At 37.6% G+C, this 6,308-nt stretch overlaps 1 pseudogene; it reads left to right on the plus strand.

Annotated features, from left to right (window-relative positions):
• The first annotated feature begins 3,839 nt into the window (after window positions 1-3,839).
• LOC130854376 (la-related protein 1B-like) lies at window positions 3,840-4,981 on the plus strand (annotated as a pseudogene).
• The last annotated feature ends 1,327 nt before the right edge of the window (window positions 4,982-6,308 follow it).

A 6,308-nucleotide genomic window follows, 5' to 3' on the forward strand; every position in this document is an offset into this window, starting at 1 on the left:
ATCACATATATACTTATATACAGTTTCCTATGTGTGAAAGGATAACGCATTTATGCTGAGATTTATTAAATGTTTACTACGCTTCAGACATCTAGTTAGGACTTCATATCTACCATCTCTTAATCTTACCCCCTCTCCCAAATTGAAAAATTACAGATAAGCTCAAAGTGCTTCTTAACAATGTAGGGATTTATAATCTAATAATAATAATGCGTACTTAATAATGGACATTTTTAATTTGCAAAAAAAATTTCACATGAATGATCTTACCCTCAAAACAGTCTTTTAGATTATTATTAGCTTTATTTTGCTATGAGTTTAAATTTTCTGATGCCCAATCTGCACCATCACACTATTGAGTTATACTGAGTTTGTCACAAACCAAAACTTGTATCTTCCACTTGTCTCAATGTTTAATCATGTCATCTTCATTCAAACTTGTGTAGTTGTTGAAGATCAGTAATGTATATATTTTTCTTCCAGTAAATGTAAAGAATATTTACTAAGCATCTACAGTTCTGCTGGGAGCTCTGTTTACATGGATGAATAAAACACATTTGGTCTTTGCTCTTATGGGGCCTACAATCTGTTCAATTTATACTTGTTTGATTGACTAGGTTGCAGTGGGGAAGATTTTTTGAGCTCTGTTTTGCCATTAAGATCTCAGATGCTCTTTTGCATCATTTGCAAATTCAGGAATCATGTTTTATGTTCTCATCCACGTCTTTGGATCTATATTAAGCCCTTTAGTATTTTCTTTCTTGATGGGTTTGAAAAAGAGAGCTAAAGATGGACTCTTTAAGGGTAATGTTGTTCAGCACGTTTTGTAGCTCAAGTTTCTTCATTTTGTTCACAAGGATATCATGAAAGACTTTATCAAATTATTTCCTGAATTTAAAGGTCACTATATATGAGTATCTCCTGATATCTAGTGGTTAATGCAGGGACTCTGGAGCCTGACATCTTAGGTTCAAATTCTGGCTCTACTACTTATTACCTGTGTGATCTTGGACATTAACAATGTAAAGGATTTTCTGGCAAAATATAAATGAGCAAAATTGGTGCAAGAAGATACAGAAAACCAAAAATGATAGGAGAGATGGAAAAGATTGTTAAACTTTCCCTTTAAGAAAAAAAAAAACCTCCTTAAATTGGTTTACAACTGAATTCCTCTAAGCTTCAAAGAAAAGTTAATTTCTATGTTAATCAAATTATTTCAGACCCCAGATGAGTACGGAAAATTCCTCAATTGATAAGAAATAAGCATAACTTTAATACTAAAATCTGCAAAATATAGCACAAAATGCTTCTGTAGTTCAATTTATGACTATACATGAAAAATTTAAATAAAACTTTAGTACATCCATTTGAAAGATAAGAACAAAGTTGATGACTCACACTACTTGATTTCAGACTTACCATAAAGTCACTATAATCAAGAAAGTGTGATAATGGCAAGAGAATAGTCTTACAGAATAATGAAACAGAATAGGAACTCTGGAAATAGACCTAAACGATCAACTGAATTTTGACAAAGGTGCAAAGGAAATTCAGTGGAGAAAGGATTACCCTTTAAATAAACGGGGCTGGAGCAACTGGATGTCTGTATATGAAAACAAAACCAAAAGAGTAACAAGAATAATGACAACAAAAACTTGACCCTCACCTCACATCTACAAAGATATCAAACTGAAATGGATTATAGACAAAAAAATGTAAGCTAAAGCGATAAAACTTCTGGAAGAAAACACAGAAACATAGGAGAAAATCTTTATAATCTTGGGTTAAGTAAAGATTTCTTAAATAGGATTTAAAAAACATGAACCATAAAAGAAAACAATTGATAAAATGGGTTTTGTCAAAATAAAAAACTTCTGCCCTTTGAAAGACAACATTAAGAAAATGAAAAGCAAGGCACACACTGGGAGGAAGAATATTTGCAAACTATATAATAAAGAACTTGTCTCCAGAATATATAAATAACTCTTTCAGCTCAGTAATAAGTCAAAGAATGCATTGGCAATACCAAAAGCTGACAAAGATGTGGAGCAGCTGGAGCTCTCACATATTCCTGGTGGGAATGCAAAATAGTACAGCAACTTTGGAAAACAGTTTGGCAGTTTTATAGACTTAAACATACAATTATCATATGATTCAGCAGTTTCATACCTAGAAATTTACTCAAGGGACTGAAAGTGTCCACACAAAGGCCTATACCTAAATTTTTATAGCATATTTACTCATGATAGACCAAACCTGGAAATAAAAAGTCTAAAAGTCCATTTTCTGGTGAATGGATAAACAGATTGTGGTACACGCATACAATGGAATACTATTCTGCAATAAGAAGAAACAAACTACTGATATATACAACAACATGGATGAATTTCAAAAGCACTATGTAGAGTGATAAAACCACAAAAGCCTACAAACTGTATGACTTTAGAACATGATATTCTGCTTATCAGAACAAAGTCTGACACTCTTTAAAGGAAGACAGTGAAATCTAGTCACATGAAACTTAAAATTATAATATCTAGCATCCAATAAAAAACTACTAGGCATGCCAAGAAGAAGGAAAATGTGACCTGTAACCAGGAAAAAAAAAGGTCAATAGAAATATATCCAGAAATGATACAGATGATAAAATTAGCAGACAAGGATTTTAAAACAGCTGCTGTAATTTTGTTCAAATATTTAAAGGAAAACATGAAGACAGTGAGGAGAGAAACTGAAGGTGCAAAAAAATAAATAAACCCCCCAAAATGGAACTTCTAGAGATGAAAAATATGATACCTGAAATGAAAAATTCACTAAATGGGATTAACAACAGGTTAAACGTTGCAGAAGAAAAGATAATCACTTAAGTGATTAAGTGTTGGTGAGGCTGTGGAGAAAAGAGAACCCTTGTGCACTGCTGGAATATAAATTAGTGCAGCCAGTATGGAAAACAGTTTAGAGGTTCCTTGGAAAATTAAAAATAGAACTACTGTACAATCCAGCAATTCCACTTCTGAGTGTTTTTCTGAAGAAAACAAAAACACGAATTCAAAAAGATATGTGCACCCCTATGTTCATTGCAACATTATGTAGAATAGCCAAGATATCATTCTTTTTATGAATTGCATACTATTCTCCGTAAAAGAAAAAGAATGAAACCTTGGCATTTGCAACAACAAGGATAGACCTTGAGGGTATTATGCTGAGTGAAATGTCAGAGAGAGAAAGACAAATGCCGTATGATTTCACTCATAGGTAGAATCTAAAACACAGAACAAGTGAGGAAACATAATGAAACAGAAAAAGACCGTGTATACAGAGAACAAACAGGTGGTGGTTAAAGAGGTGGGTGAGGAGGAGAAGTAAAACAGGAGAGGGAGATGAGGGACAAACTTCCAGTCAAAATAAATGAGGCACAGGGACTACATGCACAGCATAGCGAATATAATCAATACTCGTGTAAGAACTTTGCATAGTGACAGAAGGTAACTAGATTTATCGTGGGGATTATTTTGTAATGTAAACAAACATCGAATCATTATGTTATGTGCCTGGAACGAACAAAGTGTTCTATAGGTCAATTATACTTCAGTAATTAAAAAAAAAAAAAAAAAGACACAGGTTAAAAGTACAATGAGTGGAGCCCCAGAGGCCCCGTGCGCGCCCCGCCCCTGCGCTCGCAGAGGGGCCCGCCGTAGCCCGCGAGCCGGGGACCCGCCCTGGTCGCCCTCCGCCTCGGCGGGCCGCTGGGGCGGGGCCGGCCCTCAAGCAGGGTGGTACCCAGGCGGGCTCGTCTGTCAACCACCGCGGGCGGCGGCCTGGCCAGGGCAGGAGCCGAGCTCCGTTCCCCCCAAATTATAAAAGCAGGAAAACCCAAGACAAAGAAGTCCAACAAGGCCGGTGATTTCAGTGATATGGCGAACTGGCCAACACCAAGTGAATTAGTGAGCACTGAATGTCAGAGTGTCGTCAGCCAAGGAAATAAGAAGCCACAAAATAGAAAAGAAAGAGAAGACAAGGTTGAAAAGAGAACTAACAGTGAAAGCAAAGCAAGCAAAGCCCGGAAACAAAAGTAGATGGTCCTGGTGAGAATGTCAGTGAGGATGAGGCTCAGTCAAGTAATCAACGAAAGAGAGCTAATAAGCACAAGTGGGTACCACTCCACTTAGATGATGTAAGACCAGACAATCGAGAAAGACCAGGGTCCCGGAATAGCTTATGATGTCAACCTGAAGCAAATAAATCCTCACATAATAATAGGAGAAATGACACACGAAGTTGGAGATGTGAAAGAGAAAAGAGAGATAATCAAGATGAAGTTTCCAGTGTGAGAAGTGAGGGTGGTAATACCTGAGGTTCCTTTAGAGGCCGAGGAAGAGGCCGAGGACGGGGAAAAGGCCGAGGCAGAGGAAATCGATTGAACTTTGATTATTCCTATGGTTATCGAGAACATGGTGAAAGGACTGATCAGCCATTTCAAACAGAACTTAATACCAGCATGATGTATTACTATGATGATGGTACAGGCGTACAGGTGTATCCTGTGGAAGAAGCATTGCTTAAAGAGTATATTAAGCGCCAAATTGAATATTACTTCAGTATAGAAAATTTGGAACAGGACTTCTTTCTCAGGAGAAAGATGGATGAGCAAGGTTTCTTGCCTATTTCCCTGACTGCTGGTTTCCACCGTGTTCAGGTTCTCACTACAAACCTTAATCGCATTTTGGAGGCACTGAAAGATAGCACAGAAGTGGAAATTGTGGACGAGAAAATGAGAAAAAAGATAGAACCAGAAAAATGGCCAATTCCGGGCCCTCCTCCACGTAGTGTGCCAGACAGACTTCTCTCAGTTGATTGATTGCCCGGAGTTTGTACCAGGCCAAGCCTCTGATTCACATGCAGTCAGGGTGATGATCTGCTGATATTCTTGGATGTCATTTGATCGGAATATGCAGAGGAATAGGTGACACTGAAATATCATTATAAACATGGGAACAAATCGTGCTGCAGAAATGAAAGCGGCCAGACTTCTGTGCAAGAATGTCCACTCCCAACTCCTTGTGGAGGAGGTTGAGCCAGCACTACAATGGAGATAAACACCTTTGTGATGATGATGAAAGACAGACCAGAGGACTGCTGTTGTTTTTATAGGAACTGCCCATTTGTGTGTAATTAGCCTGGGCTGCATGCGCTACTTTTATTCACGGTGGGAATGAATTATCATTCTGGAAATATTGCAAGAGTCTGTCTTTTCCTTCCAGACTTATGTACTTGTGTCCAGATCAATAAAGCAAAAATAGGCTTGAGTGAAATTTCCCAGATTGTTAGGTCCTTGGCTATTTGATTTGCTCTTCAGTATAGTGTACATTGTATAATTCACTTGTCATAATATTTCACATGGACTATAAGATTTTATTAATGTGGACACTAAGGGATAAGAAACTTAAGAAATGAACAAGAGTATTTTTTTTTAACTCTTCAAAATGTATTTTTGATATACCAGTATAGAGACCTGCCATCAATAAAGCACTGATGGACAGTCTCACAGATATTTTTATTGTTTCTTTGAATGTCAGCCCTCTGTGCCTCTTCACCTAGCAAGCAACTTGGACAGGTGTTTTAAAAGTTGAAGAACTTCAGGAGCCTTTTTAAAGGTTTTTTAAAAAAGAATATAATGTCTGATTGTATAATTTAGATTAATTTATTGTGTAAACTTGGGGTCCAAGATGACATTTTTAACCTTCTTACGAACAGGCATTAGGTCAGTTGTAAAATAGAAAATACTTTTTTCCACAGGGTAGCTAAGATAGGTGAGTCAAGTTGGTGATGCCTGCCCATTAACCATTTTTGCATTGTTAATAAAATTACAAGAATAAAATCACGTTTGTACCAAAAAAAAAAAAAAAGTAAAATGATTGAAAAAGATATACCATGAAAAAAACTAGTCATAAGAAAGCTTGAGTGGCTATATCAATATCACTATCAGACAAAGTGGACTTCAGAACAAGGACATGGCATCTACAAAGGTACAGCAACCTGCATACTGAATGGTATGTAGGTACAGACAAGGTCACCTGTTTTTGCTTCTCCACTTCTTTTGTGATTCCCTTTCCTTTGTGGAAGCTAGGGGAGTTACAAGTGTGTCTCATAGCACCCACAGGCTGGCTCATTGGATCCTAGTATTCTCTGATTCATACGCACTGCCCGAGGGGTCCACGTCACTCACACTTGGGCTGTGACTCATGCCCTTGATGTGACCTGCCCGTGGCCTGCTGCCTGCTCTCCTGGGGCTGGTGTCTCTGCTGCCC

Source organism: Hippopotamus amphibius, chromosome 5, assembly GCF_030028045.1.
Source record: "Hippopotamus amphibius kiboko isolate mHipAmp2 chromosome 5, mHipAmp2.hap2, whole genome shotgun sequence".
In the NCBI taxonomy this organism is placed as follows: Eukaryota; Metazoa; Chordata; class Mammalia; order Artiodactyla; family Hippopotamidae; genus Hippopotamus; species Hippopotamus amphibius.